We start from the raw sequence: 25,451 nt of genomic DNA, 5'->3' as shown, positions 1-25,451 counted from the left end.
TAAAGGGACCATTTCAAAGAATAGTAGTTTTTTTTTAATTATTATTTTTTAAGCATTGCTAAATTTTCACTCTCCAGTCTATACAGTCCAGAAATAGCTTAGTTTCTTTATATGTTGTGATATCACTACGTGTCTGGTTTTGCAGCATTACTGGTTTTGCAAACTTTAATTCTTACAAAGTGATGTCACAAACATGAACACATTTACATATTTTTTTACCACATAAATGTACATGCCTTACTATTTTAGTTTACTACAGTATATATAGTTCTGTTATCACTGCTAAGTCTGTAGTAGAGTTGCCAGAGTAGAAGGTGTGGGGAAAATGATGAAACGTTGTGCTGTTCCTGGCTGTCAGGTAGCAAATGTAATGCTGGAGTCTCCCAAAACACCTTTATCAAACAATGTAAGCACTTTTTACCAATTTTACCACTATCCCTTGGGAGATCAGTCAAAATTTAACATTCAAAAACTAGTTTGTTCTTGTTTTGTTATGACAGTCTAAACTGATTATTGAGTTAAGAACAATACAAAACAGCCAATCAGGACAGAGGTAATTTACATATATTGGTCTAAATGGCAAAGTTAAAAAACAGCCTGTTTCATTCTAATGGATAAACAGAAGCTGGGAAATAGTCATGTAAAAGTGAGTTTTGACTGTTTTTGCTATAAAAGTAAGAAAAAGAAAATCCAGGAAAAATGTAGAACATGGCACTTTAAAAAGCCTTGACTAAAGAGCTCAGTTACCTCAAGTGGCACGCGCATTAGAGAGGGATGCGTAGACGCGCGCAAGCGCCGTATTGATTCCCTGCCACGGTTTGTTCCAGGCGCAGGACCCCAGAGACGGCGCGTGCCGAACGCCGGGCAGGAACTGTGTGGATGAAGTGCCAGAGGCTCCTGTTTGTTTCCTGCTCTGGCGGATGAATAATGCATGAATGATACAAACGAGCGTGGCTTGCCAATCAGTGGCGTAAGGCTGGTGAGGTTGTTGAACACTGAAATAGAACCCCCCCTCCTTCTACAGCCCCCTATCCTTTGTCAGTCTTGGGCCTTTGATCTCTTCTTCCCGGACAGACGGGAGAGAGAAATGAACACCCTCACCCCTCCCTTCCAATTGTACATTTCTTCTCTGCTTCCATCCCTCGCTCACTCCTTTTGTCGCATTCTTTCCTTCATACGTGAATAAAAACACTTCTAGTATATGTGCATCTACTATCTGTACCCCTCCATTCAGTTAGAAGCTTCACTGCAGGAGTTACTGCAAAACCATACAATACAAGGCGTTAACAGGGACTATCCATTTTGCTTGCCACTGGCAGTGTGACATATTCATCATGAATTTGACTCTTTTTCCTTTGAAGTTTAATGAATATAATAACCATAGGAAAATGGAATATTGATATATTTCAAAATCACAATACCATATACTGGTAAAGCATATGAAGTACACTGTATAATGACTTTTACTTCCACTTTATTAGAAACACCTAACTTTACTTCCACCCACCAACCACTTTATTAGAAATACCTGCCTTGTACTTCCAGTTACTCACTTTTTATTAGAAACACCTAACTTTACTTCCACCCACCAACCACTTTACTAGAAATACCTGCCTTGTAATTCCAGTTACTCACTTTTTATTAGAAACACCTAACTTTACTTCCACCCACCAACCACTTTACTAGAAATACCTGCCTTGTACTTCCAGTTACTCACTTTTTATTAGAAACACCTAACTTTACTTCCACCCACCAATCACTTTATTAGAAATACCTGCCTTGTACTGCCAGTTACTCACTTTTTATTAGAAACACCTAACTTTACTTCCACCCACCAATCACTTTATTAGAAATACCGACCTTGTAATTCCAGTTACTCACTTTTTATTAGAAACACCTAACTTTACTTCCACCCACCAATCACTTTATTACAAATACCTGCCTTGTACTTCCAGTTACTCACTTTTTATTAGAAACACCTAACTTTACTTCCACCCACCAACCACTTTACTAGAAATACCTGCCTTGTAATTCCAGTTACTCACTTTTTATTAGAAACACCTAACTTTACTTCCACCCACCAACCACTTTACTAGAAATACCTGCCTTGTAATTCCAGTTACTCACTTTTTATTAGAAACACCTAACTTTACTTCCACCCACCAACCACTTTACTAGAAATACCTGCCTTGTACTTCCAGTTACTCACTTTTTATTAGAAACACCTAACTTTACTGCCACCCACCAACCACTTTATTACAAATACCGACCTTGTAATTCCAGTTACTCACTTTTTATTAGAAACACCTAACTTTACTTCCACCCACCAATCACTTTATTACAAATACCTGCCTTGTACTTCCAGTTACTCACTTTTTATTAGAAGCACCTAACTTTACTTCCACCCACCAACCAATTTACTAGAAATACCTGCCTTGTACTGCCAGTTACTCACTTTTTATTAGAAACACCTAACTTTACTTCCACCCACCAACCACTTTATTAGAAATACCGACCTTGTAATTCCAGTTACTCACTTTTTATTAGAAACACCTAACTTTACTTCCACCCACCAATCACTTTATTAGAAATACCGACCTTGTAATTCCAGTTACTCACTTTTTATTAGAAACACCTAACTTTACTTCCACCCACCAATCACTTTATTAGAAATACCTGCCTTGTACTGCCAGTTACTCACTTTTTATTAGAAACACCTAACTTTACTTCCACCCACCAATCACTTTATTACAAATACCTGCCTTGTACTTCCAGTTACTCACTTTTTATTAGAAACACCTAACTTTACTTCCACCCACCAACCACTTTATTAGAAATACCGACCTTGTAATTCCAGTTACTCACTTTTTATTAGAAACACCTAACTTTACTTCCACCCACCAATCACTTTATTAGAAATACCGACCTTGTAATTCCAGTTACTCACTTTTTATTAGAAACACCTAACTTTACTTCCACCCACCAATCACTTTATTAGAAATACCTGCCTTGTACTGCCAGTTACTCACTTTTTATTAGAAACACCTAACTTTACTTCCACCCACCAATCACTTTATTAGAAATACCGACCTTGTAATTCCAGTTACTCACTTTTTATTAGAAACACCTAACTTTACTTCCACCCACCAATCACTTTATTAGAAATGCCTGCCTTGTACTTCCAGTTACTCACTTTTTATTAGAAACACCTAACTTTACTTCCACCCACCAACCACTTTACTAGAAATACCGACCTTGTAATTCCAGTTACTCACTTTTTATTAGAAACACCTAACTTTACTTCCACCCACCAATCACTTTATTACAAATACCTGCCTTGTACTGCCAGTTACTCACTTTTTATTAGAAACACCTAACTTTACTTCCACCCACCAACCACTTTATCAGAAACACCTACCTTTACTGCCAGTTACTCACTTTTTATTAGAAACACCTAACTTTACTTCCACCCACCAACCACTTTATTAGAAATACCGACCTTGTAATTCCAGTTACTCACTTTTTATTAGAAACACCTAACTTTACTTCCACCCACCAATCACTTTATTAGAAATACCTACCTTGTAATTCCAGTTACTCACTTTTTATTAGAAACACCTAACTTTACTTCCAGCCACCAACCACTTTATTACAAATACCTGCCTTGTAATTCCAGTTACTCACTTTTTATTAGAAACACCTAACTTTACTTCCACCCACCAATTACTCTATTAGAAATACCTGCCTTGTAATTCCAGTTACTCACTTTTTATTAGAAACACCTAACTTTACTTCCACCCACCAATTACTTTATTAGAAACACCTGCCTTGTACTGCCAGTTACTCGCTTTTTATTAGAAACACCTAACTTTACTTCCACCCACCAACCACTTTATTAGAAACACCTGCCTTGTAATTCCAGTTACTCGCTTTTTATTAGAAACACCTAACTTTACTTCCACCCACCAACCACTTTATTACAAATACCTGCCTTGTACTTCCAGTTACTCCCTTTTTATTAGAAACACCTAACTTTACTTCCACCCACCAATCACTTTATTAGAAACACCTGCCTTGTACTGCCAGTTACTCGCTTTTTATTAGAAACACCTAACTTTACTTCCACCCACCAATCACTTTATTAGAAATACCTGCCTTGTACTTCCAGTTACTCCCTTTTTATTAGAAACACCTAACTTTACTTCCACCCACCAATCACTTTATTAGAAATACCGACCTTGTAATTCCAGTTACTCACTTTTATTAGAAACACCTAACTTTACTTCCACCCACCAATCACTTTATTAGAAATACCGACCTTGTAATTCCAGTTACTCCCTTTTTATTAGAAACACCTAACTTTACTTCCACCCACCAACCACTTTATTAGAAATACCGACCTTGTAATTCCAGTTACTCGCTTTTTATTAGAAACACCTAACTTTACTTCCACCCACCAATCACTTTATTAGAAATACCGACCTTGTAATTCCAGTTGCTTTTTATTAAAAACACCTAACTTTACTTCCACCCACCAATCACTTTATTACAAATACCTGCCTTGTACTGCCAGTTACTCGCTTTTTATTAGAAACACCTAACTTTACTTCCACCCACCAATCACTTTATTACAAATACCTGCCTTGTAATTCCAGTTACTCACGTTTTATTAGAAACACGTAACTTTACTTCCACCCACCAATCACTTTATTACAAATACCTGCCTTGTACTTCCAGTTACTCACTTTTTATTAGAAGCACCTAACTTTACTTCCACCCACCAACCACTTTATCAGAAACACCTACCTTGTACTGCCAGTTACTCACTTTTTATTAGAAACACCTAACTTTACTTCCACCCACCAATTACTTTATTAGAAACACCTACCTTGTACTGCCAGTCACTCGCTTTTTATTAGAAACACCTAACTTTACTTCCACCCACCAACCACTTTATCAGAAACACCTACCTTGTACTGCCAGTTACTCACTTTTTATTAGAAACACCTAACTTTACTTCCACCCACCAATTACTTTATTAGAAATGCCTGCCTTGTACTTCCAGTTACTCACTTTTTATTAGAAACACCTAACTTTACTTCCACCCACCAACCACTTTACTAGAAATACCGACCTTGTAATTCCAGTTACTCACTTTTTATTAGAAACACCTAACTTTACTTCCACCCACCAATCACTTTATTACAAATACCTGCCTTGTACTGCCAGTTACTCACTTTTTATTAGAAACACCTAACTTTACTTCCACCCACCAACCACTTTATCAGAAACACCTACCTTTACTGCCAGTTACTCACTTTTTATTAGAAACACCTAACTTTACTTCCACCCACCAACCACTTTATTAGAAATACCGACCTTGTAATTCCAGTTACTCACTTTTTATTAGAAACACCTAACTTTACTTCCACCCACCAATCACTTTATTAGAAATACCTACCTTGTAATTCCAGTTACTCACTTTTTATTAGAAACACCTAACTTTACTTCCAGCCACCAACCACTTTATTACAAATACCTGCCTTGTAATTCCAGTTACTCACTTTTTATTAGAAACACCTAACTTTACTTCCACCCACCAATTACTCTATTAGAAATACCTGCCTTGTAATTCCAGTTACTCACTTTTTATTAGAAACACCTAACTTTACTTCCACCCACCAATTACTTTATTAGAAACACCTGCCTTGTACTGCCAGTTACTCGCTTTTTATTAGAAACACCTAACTTTACTTCCACCCACCAACCACTTTATTAGAAACACCTGCCTTGTAATTCCAGTTACTCGCTTTTTATTAGAAACACCTAACTTTACTTCCACCCACCAACCACTTTATTACAAATACCTGCCTTGTACTTCCAGTTACTCCCTTTTTATTAGAAACACCTAACTTTACTTCCACCCACCAATCACTTTATTAGAAACACCTGCCTTGTACTGCCAGTTACTCGCTTTTTATTAGAAACACCTAACTTTACTTCCACCCACCAATCACTTTATTAGAAATACCTGCCTTGTACTTCCAGTTACTCCCTTTTTATTAGAAACACCTAACTTTACTTCCACCCACCAATCACTTTATTAGAAATACCGACCTTGTAATTCCAGTTACTCACTTTTATTAGAAACACCTAACTTTACTTCCACCCACCAATCACTTTATTAGAAATACCGACCTTGTAATTCCAGTTACTCCCTTTTTATTAGAAACACCTAACTTTACTTCCACCCACCAACCACTTTATTAGAAATACCGACCTTGTAATTCCAGTTACTCGCTTTTTATTAGAAACACCTAACTTTACTTCCACCCACCAATCACTTTATTAGAAATACCGACCTTGTAATTCCAGTTGCTTTTTATTAAAAACACCTAACTTTACTTCCACCCACCAATCACTTTATTACAAATACCTGCCTTGTACTGCCAGTTACTCGCTTTTTATTAGAAACACCTAACTTTACTTCCACCCACCAATCACTTTATTACAAATACCTGCCTTGTAATTCCAGTTACTCACGTTTTATTAGAAACACGTAACTTTACTTCCACCCACCAATCACTTTATTACAAATACCTGCCTTGTACTTCCAGTTACTCACTTTTTATTAGAAGCACCTAACTTTACTTCCACCCACCAACCACTTTATCAGAAACACCTACCTTGTACTGCCAGTTACTCACTTTTTATTAGAAACACCTAACTTTACTTCCACCCACCAATTACTTTATTAGAAACACCTACCTTGTACTGCCAGTCACTCGCTTTTTATTAGAAACACCTAACTTTACTTCCACCCACCAACCACTTTATCAGAAACACCTACCTTGTACTGCCAGTTACTCACTTTTTATTAGAAACACCTAACTTTACTTCCACCCACCAATTACTTTATTAGAAACACCTACCTTGTACTGCCAGTTACTCGCTTTTTATTAGAAACACCTAACTTTACTTCCACCCACCAATCACTTTATTAGAAATACCGACCTTGTAATTCCAGTTACTCACTTTTTATTAGAAACACCTAACTTTACTTCCACCCACCAATCACTTTATTAGAAATACCTACCTTGTAATTCCAGTTACTCACTTTTTATTAGAAACACCTAACTTTACTTCCACCCACCAACCACTTTATTAGAAATACCGACCTTGTAATTCCAGTTACTCGCTTTTTATTAGAAACACCTAACTTTACTTCCACCCACCAATCACTTTATTAGAAATACCGACCTTGTAATTCCAGTTGCTTTTTATTAAAAACACCTAACTTTACTTCCAACCACCAATCACTTTATTACAAATACCTGCCTTGTACTGCCAGTTACTCGCTTTTTATTAGAAACACCTAACTTTACTTCCACCCACCAATTACTTTATTAGAAACACCTGCCTTGTAATGCCAGTTACTCACTTTTTATTAGAAACACCTAACTTTACTTCCACCCACCAATCACTTTATTAGAAATACCTGCCTTGTAATTCCAGTTACTCGCTTTTTATTAGAAACACCTAACTTTACTTCCACCCACCAACCACTTTATTACAAATACCTGCCTTGTACTGCCAGTTACTCGCTTTTTATTAGAAACACCTAACTTTACTTCCACCCACCAGTCACTTTATTAGAAATACCTGCCTTGTAATTCCAGTTACTCACTTTTTATTAGAAACACCTAACTTTACTTCCACCCACCAATCACTTTATTAGAAATACCTGCCTTGTAATTCCAGTTACTCGCTTTTTATTAGAAACACCTAACTTTACTTTCACCCACCAACCACTTTATTACAAATACCTGCCTTGTAATGCCAGTTACTCACTTTTTATTAGAAACACCTAACTTTACTTCCACCCACCAATCACTTTATTAGAAATACCTGCCTTGTAATTCCAGTTACTCGCTTTTTATTAGAAACACCTAACTTTACTTCCACCCACCAACCACTTTATTACAAATACCTGCCTTGTACTGCCAGTTACTCGCTTTTTATTAAAAACACCTAACTTTACTTCCACCCACCAATCACTTTATTAGAAATACCTACCTTGTACTTCCAGTTACTCACTTTTTATTAGAAACACCTAACTTTACTTCCACCCACCAACCACTTTATTACAAATACCTGCCTTGTAATTCCAGTTACTCACTTTTTATTAGAAACACCTAACTTTACTTCCACCCACCAACCACTTTATTACAAATACCTGCCTTGTACTGCCAGTTACTCGCTTTTTATTAGAAACACCTAACTTTACTTCCACCCACCAGTCACTTTATTAGAAATACCTGCCTTGTAATTCCAGTTACTCACTTTTTATTAGAAACACCTAACTTTACTTCCACCCACCAATCACTTTATTAGAAATACCTGCCTTGTAATTCCAGTTACTCGCTTTTTATTAGAAACACCTAACTTTACTTTCACCCACCAACCACTTTATTACAAATACCTGCCTTGTAATGCCAGTTACTCACTTTTTATTAGAAACACCTAACTTTACTTCCACCCACCAATCACTTTATTAGAAATACCTGCCTTGTAATTCCAGTTACTCGCTTTTTATTAGAAACACCTAACTTTACTTCCACCCACCAACCACTTTATTACAAATACCTGCCTTGTACTGCCAGTTACTCGCTTTTTATTAAAAACACCTAACTTTACTTCCACCCACCAATCACTTTATTAGAAATACCTACCTTGTACTTCCAGTTACTCACTTTTTATTAGAAACACCTAACTTTACTTCCACCCACCAACCACTTTATTACAAATACCTGCCTTGTAATTCCAGTTACTCACTTTTTATTAGAAACACCTAACTTTACTTCCACCCACCAATCACTTCATTAGAAATACCTACCTTGTAATTCCAGTTACTCACTTTTTATTAAAAACACCTAACTTTACTTCCACCCACCAATCACTTCATTAGAAATACCTACCTTGTAATTCCAGTTACTCACTTTTTATTAGAAACACCTAACTTTACTTCCACCCACCAATCACTTTATTAGAAATACCTGCCTTGTAATTCCAGTTACTCGCTTTTTATTAGAAACACCTAACTTTACTTCCACCCACCAACCACTTTATTACAAATACCTGCCTTGTACTGCCAGTTACTCGCTTTTTATTAAAAACACCTAACTTTACTTCCACCCACCAATCACTTTATTAGAAATACCTACCTTGTACTTCCAGTTACTCACTTTTTATTAGAAACACCTAACTTTACTTCCACCCACCAACCACTTTATTACAAATACCTGCCTTGTAATTCCAGTTACTCACTTTTTATTAGAAACACCTAACTTTACTTCCACCCACCAATCACTTCATTAGAAATACCTACCTTGTAATTCCAGTTACTCACTTTTTATTAAAAACACCTAACTTTACTTCCACCCACCAATCACTTCATTAGAAATACCTACCTTGTAATTCCAGTTACTCACTTTTTATTAGAAACACCTAACTTTACTTCCACCCACCAATCACTTTATTACAAATACCTGCCTTGTAATTCCAGTTACTCACTTTTTATTAGAAACACCTAACTTTACTTCCACCCACCAATCACTTTATTACAAATACCTGCCTTGTAATTCCAGTTACTCGCTTTTTATTAGAAACACCTAACTTTACTTTCACCCACCAACCACTTTATTACAAATACCTGCCTTGTAATGCCAGTTACTCACTTTTTATTAGAAACACCTAACTTTACTTCCACCCACCAATCACTTTATTAGAAATACCTGCCTTGTAATTCCAGTTACTCGCTTTTTATTAGAAACACCTAACTTTACTTCCACCCACCAACCACTTTATTACAAATACCTGCCTTGTACTGCCAGTTACTCGCTTTTTATTAAAAACACCTAACTTTACTTCCACCCACCAATCACTTTATTAGAAATACCTACCTTGTACTTCCAGTTACTCACTTTTTATTAGAAACACCTAACTTTACTTCCACCCACCAACCACTTTATTACAAATACCTGCCTTGTAATTCCAGTTACTCACTTTTTATTAGAAACACCTAACTTTACTTCCACCCACCAATCACTTCATTAGAAATACCTACCTTGTAATTCCAGTTACTCACTTTTTATTAAAAACACCTAACTTTACTTCCACCCACCAATCACTTCATTAGAAATACCTACCTTGTAATTCCAGTTACTCACTTTTTATTAGAAACACCTAACTTTACTTCCACCCACCAATCACTTTATTACAAATACCTGCCTTGTAATTCCAGTTACTCACTTTTTATTAGAAACACCTAACTTTACTTCCACCCACCAATCACTTTATTACAAATACCTGCCTTGTAATTCCAGTTACTCACTTTTTATTAGAAACACCTAACTTTACTTCCAGCCACCAACCACTTTATTAGAAATACCTGCCTTGTACTGCCAGTTACTCACTTTTTATTAGAAACACCTAACTTAACTTCCACCCACCAATCACTTTATTACAAATACCTGCCTTGTAATTCCAGTTACTCACTTTTTATTAGAAACACCTAACTTTACTTCCACCCACCAACCACTTTATTAGAAACACCTACCTTGTACTGCCAGTTACTCACTTTTTATTAGAAACACCTAACTTTACTTCCACCCACCAATTACTTTATTAGAAACACCTGCCTTGTAATGCCAGTTACTCACTTTTTATTAGAAACACCTAACTTTACTTCCACCCACCAATCACTTTATTAGAAATACCTGCCTTGTAATTCCAGTTACTCGCTTTTTATTAGAAACACCTAACTTTACTTCCACCCACCAATCACTTTATTACAAATACCTGCCTTGTACTGCCAGTTACTCACTTTTTATTAGAAACACCTAACTTTACTTCCACCCACCAACCACTTTATTACAAATACCTGCCTTGTACTTCCAGTTACTCACTTTTTATTAGAAACACCTAACTTTACTTCCACCCACCAATCACTTTATTAGAAATACCTGCCTTGTAATTCCAGTTACTCGCTTTTTATTAGAAACACCTAACTTTACTTCCACCCACCAATCACTTTATTACAAATACCTGCCTTGTAATGCCAGTTACTCACTTTTTATTAGAAACACCTAACTTTACTTCCACCCACCAACCACTTTATTACAAATACCTGCCTTGTACTTCCAGTTACTCACTTTTTATTAGAAACACCTAACTTTACTTCCACCCACCAATCACTTTATTAGAAATACCTGCCTTGTACTTCCAGTTACTCACTTTTTATTAGAAACACCTAACTTTACTTCCACCCACCAACCACTTTATTACAAATACCTGCCTTGTACTTCCAGTTACTCGCTTTTTTTTAGAAACACCTAACTTTACTTCCACCCACCAACCACTTTATTACAAATACCTGCCTTGTAATTCCAGTTACTCACTTTTTATTAGAAACACCTAAATTTACTTCCACCCACCAACCACTTTATTAGAAATACCGACCTTGTACTTCCAGTTACTCACTTTTTATTAGAAACACCTAACTTTACTTCCACCCACCAATCACTTTATTACAAATACCTGCCTTGTAATTCCAGTTACTCACTTTTTATTAGAAACACCTAACTTTACTTCCACCCACCAATCACTTTATTAGAAATACCTGCCTTGTACTTCCAGTTACTCACTTTTTATTAGAAACACCTAACTTTACTTCCACCCACCAACCACTTTATTAGAAATACCTGCCTTGTACATCCAGTTACTCACTTTTTATTAGAAACACCTAACTTTACTTCCACCCACCAACCACTTTATTTGAAATACCTGCCTTGTAATTCCAGTTACTCACTTTTTATTAGAAACACCTAACTTTACTTCCACCCACCAACCACTTTATTAGAAATACCGACCTTGTAATTCCAGTTGCTTTTTATTAAAAACACCTAACTTTACTTCCACCCACCAATCACTTTATTACAAATACCTGCCTTGTAATTCCAGTTACTCACTTTTTATTAGAAACACCTAACTTTACTTCCACCCACCAATCACTTTATTAGAAATACCTGCCTTGTATTTCCATTTACTCACTTTTTATTAGAAACACCTAACTTTACTTCCACCCACCAACCACTTTATTAGAAATACCTGCCTTGTACATCCAGTTACTCACTTTTTATTAGAAACACCTAACTTTACTTCCACCCACCAACCACTTTATTAGAAATACCTGCCTTGTAATTCCAGTTACTCACTTTTTATTAGAAACACCTAACTTTACTTCCACCCACCAACCACTTTATTAGAAATACCGACCTTGTAATTCCAGTTGCTTTTTATTAAAAACACCTAACTTTACTTCCACCCACCAACCACTTTATTAGAAATTCCTGCCTTGTATTTCCACTCACTGACCACTTTATTTAAAATACCGCCATTAGATGTTACACTGTTGCTCATCTGGTGCTGAAGAATTTGTCAGCAACTCCCTACACCACTCATTCTTGGTGGGTTTCTGACCACATATTATTTGGTGACCCATTGTCAGCTCAGCAGTGACACTGAGAACAATGGTCAAGCAATCAAGCCAAATACAGATATTTTAGGCCATTTACAACAAGGTGCTGTCAACATATCCAACAACGTAACAAATTTTCACAGTAGAATGGGCTGATGGACATACAAAATGCTGATCTCAAATGTTTTGTCATACCACAGATGCACAGGAACATTTGCATATTTACATGCATTTAGATTAATTATGTTCCAAATTGACTGAGCAATATCTGTCGCTGCACGCTTTGAACGGTGCTAGCCAGTGCGCTCTTTCTGCTCTAGTGACTAATAACGTCTGCAGTTGCGTCTGTGGAGTCAGTGCTGTGTGTTGACAGGGGCTAATTGTTTCACCCATTGCCAAATCCCTGCTATCAGTTCCTCTCACATAATTTCAGGCAGGTCAACACTTTCAATTGCTTTTTTTTGTTTGTTTCTTTAGCTTTAGACCCAAGCACACACACACACTGTACTTTATCTTTGACTTGAGACACTGGCAAATTAGATGCAGGACGAAGAAAAAAAAACTTTATTGAACACTATTTTTTGTGTGGCTAATTCAAAGGGAACGAAAAGCCACAAATGTGCCGCTAGCTAAACTCTCACGAAAGAATAAGGGGTTAGCGTTGTCCAGCCGGCTACTTATCATCACGACAGGTTTATTTCCTTACAAGTATTAAGCTGAATAAGGCAGAACAAAGGAGAGACTGTTAATAAAACAACTTTCCAACTACTGAAGCTGCAATTCCAGCTAAGCGCTTACATGAGTTACTTTGCCTTTGCAGGCCTTTTTATGTCATGAGCAGAGTGTGGGGCACTGTGGTGGTCATTTCTATACCGTAAGCATTACCTCAAAATTGCCTCATGAGGCCCAAGATGGTGGACATCGATTGTATGAGGCCACTAAAGGGACCTGGAGACTTCAGTCATGAATGTATAAAAACAAAAGGTGGCTAGGCTTTTTTTCAGGAGACTCTTTGATAAGGCTAGACTTCATAGCAAAGTGAATGCGTTATAATACTGTTTTTCACGTCCTCATCTCATGAAGAGTAGAAGGAACCAGAAGGAGAAGATTTTTCAATAGAACTGTATATATAAAGTGTATGTCAGTATGTTAGTATGTGTGATGTGAGAAACAAAATTACAATTGCATACTTTGTTAGCCCCCTTTTAGCCTGTTCTTCAATGGTCAGGACCCCCACACAGCAGGTATTATTTGGGGACTGGATCATTCTCAGCACTGCAGTGACCCTGACCCTGGTGGTGGTGTGTCAGTGTGGGTTGCGCTGGTACGAGTGGATTAAACACTTCAGTGTCACTGCTGGACTGAGCATAGTCCAACCAAAAATGTCTAGCCAACAGCATCCAGTGGGCAGAGTCCTGTTACCACTGATGAAGGACTACAGGACGATTAACACAAACTGTGCATCTACAAGGTAGACCAACAAGGCAGGAGTGTCAAAAAAATTGGACCGTGAGTCAACACAGTGTTTAAAAACTACAGTAGCACTGCTGTGTCTAATCCACTCATACCAGTGCAACTCACACTAACACACCACCACCAGGGTCAGTGTCAAGAATGATCCTCCACCCACATAACACCTGCTCTGTGGTGGTCCTGTGAGGGTACTGACAATTGAAAAATAGGGTGAAAGTAGAAACAAGTTAGATGTACTTACTGAAGAGGCCAGTATGCACTCACTGTGCTTGCTATTAGGAACACTATGCTAATACTAGGTTGGGCCTACTTTTGCTCTGAAAACAGCCCCAATTCTTCAAGACACAGATTCCAGAAAATACTGGAAACATTTCTTTGAGATTCTGGTCCATGTCAATATGATTGTATCATTCGATTCCTGCACGATTTGTCAGGTGCAATTTCATGCTGCAAATCTATTGCTTTCAGATCTGGTAATTGCGAAGGCCTCATTAAGGACTGATGATTGATTGGTATTAATGGGCCCAAAGTGTGCCATAAAAACATTCCCCATACAATTACACCACCTCCACCAGCCTGGACTCTTGATTCAAGGCAGGTAAGATCAATGGATTCATGCTGTTGGTGCCAAATTCCGACCCCATCATCATATTTTAGACTTAGCGAAGTACGTTCGACTAACATACTCATGTTCATTTAATGACCCCTACATCCTCCAGATCATTGCTTCAAAGTAAGCTGGGCGTTGTTATCATTTCAAAGCCTTCACTTCACACTGGCCTGCAAATTGCTGTTGCAGTTTTAATTAAATATGAATAATTCAACTACTTGTTTTGCAATGCAAATAACCCACCAGTGCCAGAGACAAAAATGTCCAAAACATTCATTAAGCAGGATTCAACAGACAATGCTGTTTGATGACTTGGTAATCACTTCTGTCCAGGGTCAGTATGAGCATCACTGCAGGGTCCTGTCTGAGTGTGTAGGGGAAAAAAGTTCAAACCTGAAGTTCCACCCTGCAGCCATTTGACTTGGAGAGATTAGAAATCTATTACCAGGCCAGATAACCGCTGGCCCTCTTCAAACCATTGATCCACCTGTTACTGCACTTGCATCAGTTCTCAAACCCCAATATCCCTGTGGTTTGTTAAAGTGGGTGGAGAGTGATGAATTGCAGAGGGCTGAGTCTGTGTCATTATTTAAACCAGTCTAGCAGCACGATAGAGAATTAGTCTGGAGTTTGAGAAAGTGGATGGTGCTAGCAGGAAAGTGGTGAGACTCTCGCTTCATCTTCTTAACCCTCAGCAAACTATGTGATAACAGCAGCCTTATAGGCTATGATTTAAATGTTTCGATCACCGTTGAATTACAGATAGATACAGGTGTAAAATTACTGCAGTATGAAGCTACTACACAATTTTGGTGTGAAATTAAGTGTAGGAAGCTTCAAAAATTTGAGAAATGTTCAATGTGTTCAGAATGTTAAACAGAACTGTAGATAATTCCATAATAAGTGACAAGACTGTATTGCATTAAGAATGAAATTATAATAAAAATTAGCATCCAGAATACCATTGTTAGTTGGAGAAGTTAATCAAATCTCAAATGAAATGTAAAAAAAAAACTTCCTTGTGTGTTTATATTTCATTATATTGCTATGTGCTAATATAGAACTAAATGGGAGCTAATAATGTCACAGTTTTTGAACATGTAACAAGCAGAAGACAGCAGAGTATACGCTCTGAGAATTTGGGGGGGTTTCAACAATTGCATTCATAATGCAGCTTTCAACACAAGCATGCAAGTAAATACATGCAGAGCCCATAGTCAGAAACCAAGAGAAAAGAGCTACCAAGATAACAGATAACACTATGAAGACTGGCAAAGTACTGGGACAAACTAAAAAGGTGCAAAATGTAAATGAAAACAAAATGCAATTATGGGCACATCATTTAAACCCTATATTTCACTGAAAACAGTACAAAGACAAAACTGAGCAAAAAAGTCAGGATGGGGCAACAAAAGGCTGGTAAAATTGTGTAATGCTAAAAAAACACCTGAAGGTCAATTGGCAGAAGGTCAGTAACATGACTGGGTATAAAAAGAGCATCCCAGAGAGGCTGAGTCTTTCAGAAGTAAAGATGATGAGGGGTTCACCACTCTGTGAAACACTGCATGGGCAATTAGTGCAACAATTCAAGAATAACATTTCTAAACATAAAATAGCAAATAACCTGGGAATTTCATCATCTATAGTACATAATATAATTTAAAGATTCAGAGAATCTGGAGAAATCTCTGTATGCAAGGGACAAAGCTGAAAACCAGTATTGGCTGGCCAACACCTTTGGGCACTGCATTAAAAACAAACATGACTCTGCAGTGTAAAGCAGTGTATGGGCTCAGGAACACTTCCGAAAAACTACTGCATACACAAATGCAAAGAACTAATTACATGTAAACAGGATCCAGAAACACTGCCACCTTCTCTGGGCCCAAGCTAATTTAAGATAGACTAAGACGGTGAAGTGGAAACTTGTTTTGTGGTCAGACGAATCAACACTTAAAATTCTTTTTGGAAATCACGGACACTGTATCCTCAGGGCTACAGACCATCAGGCTTCTTATCAGCACACAGTTCAAAAGACAGCAAGGCCTTGATTATTTCAGCAAGACAACACCAAACCACATTCTACACAAATTACTACAGCACAGCTCTGTAGTAAAAGTAAAAAACCCAAAACATATGGCACTCTATGAAACGAGAAATACGACAAGAGACCCCAATTTGTTGAGCAGCTGAAATCCTGTATCAAGTAAGAACAGGAAAGAATTTCACTTTCAAAAGTACAGCAGTTGGTTTCCTCGGTTCCCAAACATTTACAGAGTGTTGTTGAGAAAAGAGATGATGCAGCACGGTGGCAAACATGCCCCCACTCCAACTGTTTTGAAACGTGTTGCTGCAATCAAATTTAAAAAGGCCATATATTTATTTTTAAAACATAATACAATTTCTTGGTATTAGTATATGGTGTCATTGTACTATTTTTCATTTAATGTAGGGTTTAAATGATTTGCACATCATAGCATTTTGTCTTCATTTACATTTTGCACAGTGTCCCAACTTTTTTGGAAATGGGTTTGTATGTATGTGTGTGTGTATGTACTGTATACAACACTCAGTAGTAACGGCAAAACAGGCCATAAGTGAAGTGAATAAGACGTGATGTGTATGGGCAAATCCAGAGTAGAGGAATCTAAGTGCAGTCTCACTAGAGAATGTTAGTGTTGACTGTTTACTACATGCCTCACATTTTGAGATGATATCAATAAAATCTCAATAAAATTTAGCAGGAAAGTAGATCTCCAGGAGGAGGCTTGCTGACCACTGTTCAAACCCAATCCAATGCCATGTAAAGGTGAAGCTTAAAGTCAAGGGCTATAGTGCACTTGTCAACATAGTCCAAGAGACAACAAGCTTCTTATGTAAGTAAGAATGGCTGAAAAGTCCCACAAAAAAACTCCAATTAGGATCACATCTGGTCCGATGCTACTACACTGTCCAATGCCATAGTCTATTGGTGGCTTGGCATTGTAATAGCGAGTCATGCTGTGCTGAAAAGCAAATCTATTTGAGATACTTAACAACTCGACACACTGTGCAAAGCAAGTAAGCAATTATTAAGGCTGGCAGTTTGCACAATGCTAACCACATGAGCTTTCATTACTTGTTAGTTAGCCTCACAGCTCTAGCTTCATAACTTTAGCTCTTCGTAGCTGAAGTACAAATCTAAGAAGCAAACTTAAAGAAGCAAAACGGGGTTTGCTGGGTCTGAGAGATGATCAACACATTGCAGATGCTAGATTAGGACCCTGGAGATATATGCAGGGTTTAAAAACAACTGCCAAATTCTCTACCATGTCTGATATAGGACAAATGCACCACAGGCAGCAAACTGCAAGTGTAACCCTACAGTACAGAATAACACAGCGAGCGAAATTCCCTTGCTGTGACAGCAGAGCAGCAGCAGTATTCCCAATGTGACACTCATACACACTTGCACACATACATACGCTCACAACAGACAGACTTGAAGCTTATTGTCAACCAGAAGTATAAATCACTCTGTTCTCCAAGGAGTTTTCTGTCTGTAGTCACAAGAAACAAGCGTGTTTATTAGAGGAATGATGCAATGCCTAATTGTATTTGTGTCTGTTTGATGCTCAAAATATCTGATCTGTAGTCGGATTGGAAGTGAAGTGGGTGTGGCTTGTCTCAGACTTTTTTGTTTACTGGGTTGCAAGCACCATGATTCTATTACATAAAACTGAACTGAAAAAAGACAGATATGCATTTTTTAGTTCCCAGGAATCACTAGGTCTTCTCTGAAGGCACAGAAAGCCCTGAGGGTCCCCCACTGCATCTATTCACATCGAATAACACATTCAGATTCGGTTATATAAAAAAAAACGTATGCTGCCTATACATATCAATCCTGCTAAAAACAGACTCTAAACCTGCTTGTTCCAAATAATCTAAATAAATTTTAAAAATCAGTATTTACATCTGCTTAGAATTCTTTGTTTATGTAACTGTAAATTATTGGTGCACCATCCATTCATATACGTTTAAAACTAACTGTCTATTCTAAACAAAATATACTTACATATAGCTGCCTCCCTACTGTGTGTTTGTGAGTGTGCTTGTCTTCCATATCAGTCACCTGTGGCCTATTCCTGACCAGATCAATGAAAAACAATGCTGTAGTCAGAGTGAAGCCCCTCTGTGCCCCCTACCTACTGGAGGAGCATGTTCTCAGGGTTTCAGCAGAAAGCAGGTAGAAGGGTTGAGACCCTGCAGCATGAATCATTCTCTCAGGAGACATGTTACCCAGAGGGAGGGGGTCGAGAGAGAGACAGAGAGAGGAAAAAGAAGGCAATAGAAAAAGAGAGAAAGAGAGAGAGACAGGGAGAAAAGAGAAGAGAGTGATTTGATCATACGTGGACAATGAGACTTGGAGCCTTTCACACCTGGCATTTCTGTGTGTCTCGAATGTGTCTCTACATCAGAGTCTTGCTGCGTTTGTTCTCAGACAAAAATGTATCGGAAGTGTCCGGACCACTGAAGAACAGGGGAAAAGGGGGTAACAGAGTATCAGAGAAACAGACGGACTACAGTCTGTAACTGTAGAACTACAACGTGCACCTATAGAATAAGTGGAGCTGATAAAATGGACAAAGAGTGTTGAAAACAGGGAGGTGGGAGGTGTACTTAATGAAGTGGCTGGTTATACTGCAAGCAATACATAGCGGATCATGTGCTATGAAATGCCAGTGTATTTTATTGTTTCTTCTTCACCTTCCATCATTTCCCAAATACCTTTAAAAATACATGTGCACTGCAGCTCAGTTACATCAATGCATCCTTGAGCTGATTTAGAAACAGCTTGTCCCTTGCAAAGCATAACATTTATGCATAAATGCCTTATTTAAATATGTATCCCTTGGATGGAATAGTAGCTATAACCTAATGTGACAAATGTTGAACCCTTGCCAGACAAAACTAAGCCAAGGGGTACTGCCCTCTCAGCAAAGCAGTTTTAGCCAGTCTGCAGTGGCATGGCCTTCACTTTCTAATAAAACCTGGATCAACTCATAGTGGCTGTCCCAGAAGAAATCAACAGAGAGAGAGAGAGAGAGAGAGAGAGAGAGAGAGAGAGAGAGAGAGATGGGTAAAATAAAATAAACAGATTTATGCAGAAGGAAGAGTGTAAGATCCAGCAAATGTTTGCTACTGAAAACAGACACAAAAAAAAGAAAGAATGCGCCGCCCTTGATTATTATGTTTATCACTACAGTGAAGATTGTTTCTTCCTCCCTGAATATGTATGCATTTACCACAGAAACATCAGCGGCACAGTCTTGCAACATCACATCCCCACACACTCCAAAACACCCCTCCATGCAGCCTCGGCGGGCCGGCTTTCTGATGTTTTCCCAAAATGCAAATAGACAAGCCGAAGACTTCTGAATGATTCATTCATCCGATGAAATGGGGAGGCAAAAAAAAAAAAAACAACACCAAAGCGGCGGCATATCTATGACTAAATGCAAATTAGACGAGAGGAGCTGTCTCTCTTCACACAGACGCATCATATGAATAAAACGCAAGGAAACAATCTGGAGAATCGTAAACTTTGTTCTGGCTCTGATGGGAATTCGTCTGCAGCAGCTTAGAAAGCAAAGCAGTCTCGAAAAAAGGGAATCGAACAAACAAAAAGGTCTCACGCTCTCCAAAAGTGGTTCGAATGGGTCTTTCCACCCCCTGCCATCTACTGAAGCCAGGGTGGACAAGCTTTAGAGAAGGTTAACTAAAATCCTGTTTGATCTGTAGTCATACAGAAGAGCTTATGTTAAAATACCTGCATTTCTACTGTGTTTAACCTGATGATGACGTTCATTTTGTGAAAGCCCACACTATTAGAAAATGCAGTTTTCTTTTGTGTTTAACTGAGCCAGTGTTAGCACTATTATAAATTCTTTGGGCCAGATTTATAAAACAGCAATAACCTCCAGCAGGTGACACGGCTTGGCTGTGACTGTCCACGCTCCATCCACACGTGCACAGACCATGTGAAGTTTGACCCGAGAGCCTCAGATTCTCAGAATAAACAACTAGAAGCTACTTGATCCTTTTTCTCTGCTGCTGGTCAGCAGACAATATCATGGAATATAAGGGGCTGTGCTTTTTTCTGTAGAGATAGCTACTTTAATTCCAGTGTTTAAAAACCTCTTCAGTAGAGAGAGCCAATGTAGTCACCAGGACAGTAATCGCCCATAACAGTTAAGGGTTGACGAAAATGGTAACACTGTACTTGAACCCTGGCTTAACACTGATGTAACTAGCTAGTACACAGCAGGTGACATCAGCTGTCATGTGATCAAATATTATGACATCCCTCACAACAATTGCTGGTGATCTGACCAGTAAATCAGTCAAAATGTCCTGAATTCGTCTGTGGTAACCACGGCATGCCAAGCAAAACATGCAGCACAGGAATGAAATCAAGTCATAAAGTGGTGGTAATCACTGCTTAACACTGCAGCTTCTTTAGCTATTTTTAAAGCCAGTCAAAACGGAGATGTTAATGGCACAAATTAAGGAAAGCACCACATCATGTACCCATAAAACATGAACAAGCAAATGAGCTGCTGTGACATTAACTGCTCTCAGTGTTACAGAAAATCTACCAGTGCATTTTATGAATTTGTCCTAAAGTTTTCGTTTCCAATTAATTCCATATAGAAGCAACAACACAGGCCATTAAACTCAACTGTGTTAAATAATCTATGTATTTTGTTATGCTTCAATCCTTCCATTAGGCTGAATGGAACTAATGTTCTGTAAAGCTAGTGGCTAAGAAAGAGGGCGTATATGGGAAAAGCCTGAAAAGGCCTGTTTTTAGTTTGTCTAGGAAATCTAATCATTGGCTGTGCTCATCGTACTCAACGAGAGAGATTTGAGTAACAGGTGATTTTACCTTTCAGTGCAAAGCAAATTAGAAGTCTAAATGAAACACAGGTAGCATTAAATGATGTATTTTATTATTCTGCTTTAATGTTTTTAAGCACTTACCTTTATTTTCCTGGAGAATCCCAAAGAACAGATTAGTTCTCAAGGTTATCGCTGAAACACTTCAGAGTCAAAGCAAGGGACTTAATTATCAATTACGCTGTCTATTGCTAATGGATGTGATAAAGATTGGATTTTATCACAGGCCACTTCATTAGAAGTGAGTGAAATTACAAGGTAGGTATTTCCATTTAAGTCGCCAGCGGGTAAAAAAACGCAAGGAAGGTGTTTCTAATAAAGTGGCCAGTGGGTAAAAAAGACAAGGTAGCTGTTTCTAATAAAGTGACCAGTGAGTAAAATAGACAAGGTAGGTGTTTCTAATAAAGTGGCCAGTGGGTAAAAAAGACAAGGTAGCTGTTACTAATAAAGTGGCCAGTGAGTAAAATAGACAAGGTAGGTGTTTCTAATAAAGTGGCCAATGAATAAAAAAGACAAGGAAGGTGTTTTTAATAAAGTGGCCAGTGATCATGTATTGCTGTATACCCTACTGTACAGTATTTTATGTACTATTTCAGCACTGGTCTTTTGAATTACATCAATACTCAACTTTAATATGGGTAAGGAATATGCATTTATTATTGCCACACAGTATTTTCAAGTAAGTGTAATTAATGCTTCATAGTTGAACTTTACTTCCAGTGAAGTGTTTAGGAAAAGACTGGGTGTGTAACTCTTCAGTATTGTTCCATTTTCACTGTTTGGTCTTTTCCAAAAAGCTCTTTAAATAATCAGTAGATTGTTCAATTACTCATATAATCAACAGTCACGGCCCTTTTCTTGACATGTGTCATGGAGAACACAAACACGGTACAGTGTGCAACCTCACACCTTCAAAACTGAAATATGACTCCAACTACTGCAGTCAGCAGAGACCGAGAAAAAACTGATGACAGAAAAGTAGCCAGAGCAGTCGGCGAGTTTTGGAGACTTTAACTGCGTATCGGCAGGTCAGGCACCATAATGAAGAGGAATGGTCTGGGTTTTTGAATTGATTTTGGTGGAGAGTGAGGGTTTAATGGAGGCAGACAGCACCGCCTTGCCAATTACTGCAGCACTGAGTATGGGGCTAACTGACTGTAGGCTAATCACTGAGGAGGAGCAAGCTAGTGTCTTTAGCCAAGGAAAGTGAATGTGATCTTAAAAAATAAGAGGGGTCACTCAAGGTTATGGCTATGCTTAGAGCTATTAAGTTTGGTGTTTAAGGTGAAGAGATCTATGCTTTGTCTTAGACTGTGTCAACAACAGACCTGCCATTTCTGGTATGCTCTCATAAGTTAAGTGATACTTTTTTAATCCCACAACCGGGGAAATTCCACCTCTGCATTTAACCCATCCGTGAAGTGAAAACATAACATACACACTAGGGGGCAGTGAGCACACTTGCCCGGAGCAGCCCTATCCACAGTGCCCAGGGAGCAATTGGGGGTTAGGTGTCTTGCTCAAGGACACCTCAGTCATGGACTGTCGGCACTGGGGATTGAACCGGCAACCTTCTGGTGACAGGGCCAGTTCCCTAACCTCTAGCCCATAATGTTCCCGGAGGTACTGCAATACCAAGTCGATGCAAGGAGCGGACGGAGTAAGCCCCTCTTCTGTCTTTAATTTAATATGTAGTCCTCATATAGAGGACGTATCAGATATTAAACTGATAAGAACAGATACTACACTTGATCTTAGCCAAAAGGCCGAGAAGCAATATACAGCATACCATAGAAGCGATACCATAGAAGAACCAGTTTTTGATTCCCTAAAGAACATTTCAAACGATGACTCTTTAACAAACTGGCTCTGTAACTTTTCTTCAACGTTTAAAGAACCTCTACATAATGTGCAAGTTCTATACAAATTAAAGATTTGGTTTAGAACTCTACATCCAGGCCGAGAACCACTGAGAAATTCTTCTTTTTTAAAGAGTATATTCATGCATATAGTAAAGAGTTGGTTTGGAAGATACAGTACTTAAGAGTGAACCCCTTTTCACAGTAGCCATATCACTGCTGTCAGAACAAAAGCTCGTAGCTCCATTTTTGTTGTTTTGTTTCAGTTTTTGATATAATTTGAAAATGCCTGTCACCTTTTACACAGGGTGAAAATTTCATGACAAATAACCCAAAAGACAGAATTCAAAATGACTTGGAAAAGGTCTGGTTCCATTGACTTACATTAAAAGTAAAGCAGAAGAATGTTTTTTCTTCTACTGGAAAGTTGCCATTTTGGAGATATATTAGGATCTACTGTCCTTTAATAACACTGTTGGAATATAATCCAATGGAAAAATCGGAAGTGGACTGATCTTTGTATGTGAGCGAGCAGGTCAACACAAAAGTTCTGGTTCTTCTTGTGTTTAAACTGTGTTTTTATTATGAAAGCGTTATGTAATTTTTCGTTGTTTAAGAAAGCTACAGTTGTTTTAACTCTACACAGACGTTTTTGTTGAGAGATGTGAATTGTTTTCACCGCGGAGAGTTCTCTACTATCCTCTTTTGCCCCTCATCGTCAACACAGAGTCAACACAACATTACAGAACATTTCAGCCAACAGTGTCCTAGTTAATGTGAAAAAAGCGTTACAGGAAAATATCATATTTGATTATGTTAGGTAAAAATGTCAATTACCACTATGCTGGTTCAGCAGCCACAAGGGGGTCTTCAGAAAGACACATCACTAATTTGCTAATAACCAACTTGACATATGATGCTTGTGCACATCTAATTTAAGTTTTTCCCAAACGTTCTGTTGGTCTGCAGTGATGCACTCCGATCCTAAAATATGCTTTTAAAAATAAGGGTTAGTAAACTGTTGGTTTGGTTGGTTTGCATTCCAGAGAGGCTAAAGGTGGGGAGGGGTTTACAGCTCTGTAAAAGACTGCTTGGCCAAACAGTGTGAGAATAATGTTTCTCAAAGTATAAAAACATGTAAAAAGAACTTTTGATTTCATCGTCTACAGTACGTAATATCACGAAAATATTTAGAGAAGCTGGAGAATCTCTATGTATGGCCTTTTGGACTTCAGGTGGCACTGCATTAAAAACACACATGTTTCTGTTGTACCATTCAGCTTGTTATCAGCACACAGTTCCACACCTCGCATCTGTGATGGACAGGGGTGCATTGTTGCACATTGCATGAGTGATGTGCACATCTGCGAAGGCAAAATTAATGCTGGATGATATAAACAGGTTTTGGGGCAACATAGGCTGCCAACCAGATGACGTCTTCTTCAGGGTAGGCCTTGATTATTTCCACAAAACAACGTCAAACCACATTCTGCATGCATTACAACAGCCTGGCTCTGTAGTAAAAGAGTCCAGGTGCTAAACTGGCTTGTCTGCGGTCCAGACCTGTCACCCACTGAAAACATCTGCCACCTCATTACACAAAAAAATTAGACAAAGCAGACCCTGAACAGTTAGGCAGCTGAAATCCTATATCGATCCCTTTCAAAACTACAGCAGTGTCTCCTCAGTTCCCAAACGAGCGCTGTTAAAATAAGAGGTGATGAAAATCAGAGGTGAACATGTCCGTGTCCCAACTTTTATGAAACGTATCGCTGGCATCAAACTGAAAATGTGCATATATTTTTCAGATTTCTCACTTTCAACATTTGTTACACTGTCTTTTTTCAATTAAACATTGGGTTTACATGATTAGCACATCATTGCATTATGTTTTAATTTACATTTTGCACAGCGTCCCAGCTTTTTTGGATATGTGTTTGTAGAACCTTTGCATTATGTAGAGGTTCTTCAAACTTTAAAAACAGTTCCTCACACCTACACATCACATTTACACACTGATTCTTTAAAG

General features: G+C 38.2%; 1 pseudogene; it reads right to left on the bottom strand.

Annotated features, from left to right (window-relative positions):
- Positions 1 to 23,164: 23,164 nt before the first annotated feature.
- LOC119262138 lies at positions 23,165 to 23,341 on the bottom strand (annotated as a pseudogene).
- Positions 23,342 to 25,451: the final 2,110 nt, after the last annotated feature.

Source organism: Pygocentrus nattereri, chromosome 22, assembly GCF_015220715.1.
Source record: "Pygocentrus nattereri isolate fPygNat1 chromosome 22, fPygNat1.pri, whole genome shotgun sequence".
NCBI lineage: Eukaryota > Metazoa > Chordata > Actinopteri > Characiformes > Serrasalmidae > Pygocentrus > Pygocentrus nattereri.
The sequence above is the reverse complement of the archived record's forward strand: the minus strand, read 5'-3'. Positions and strand labels throughout refer to the sequence as shown.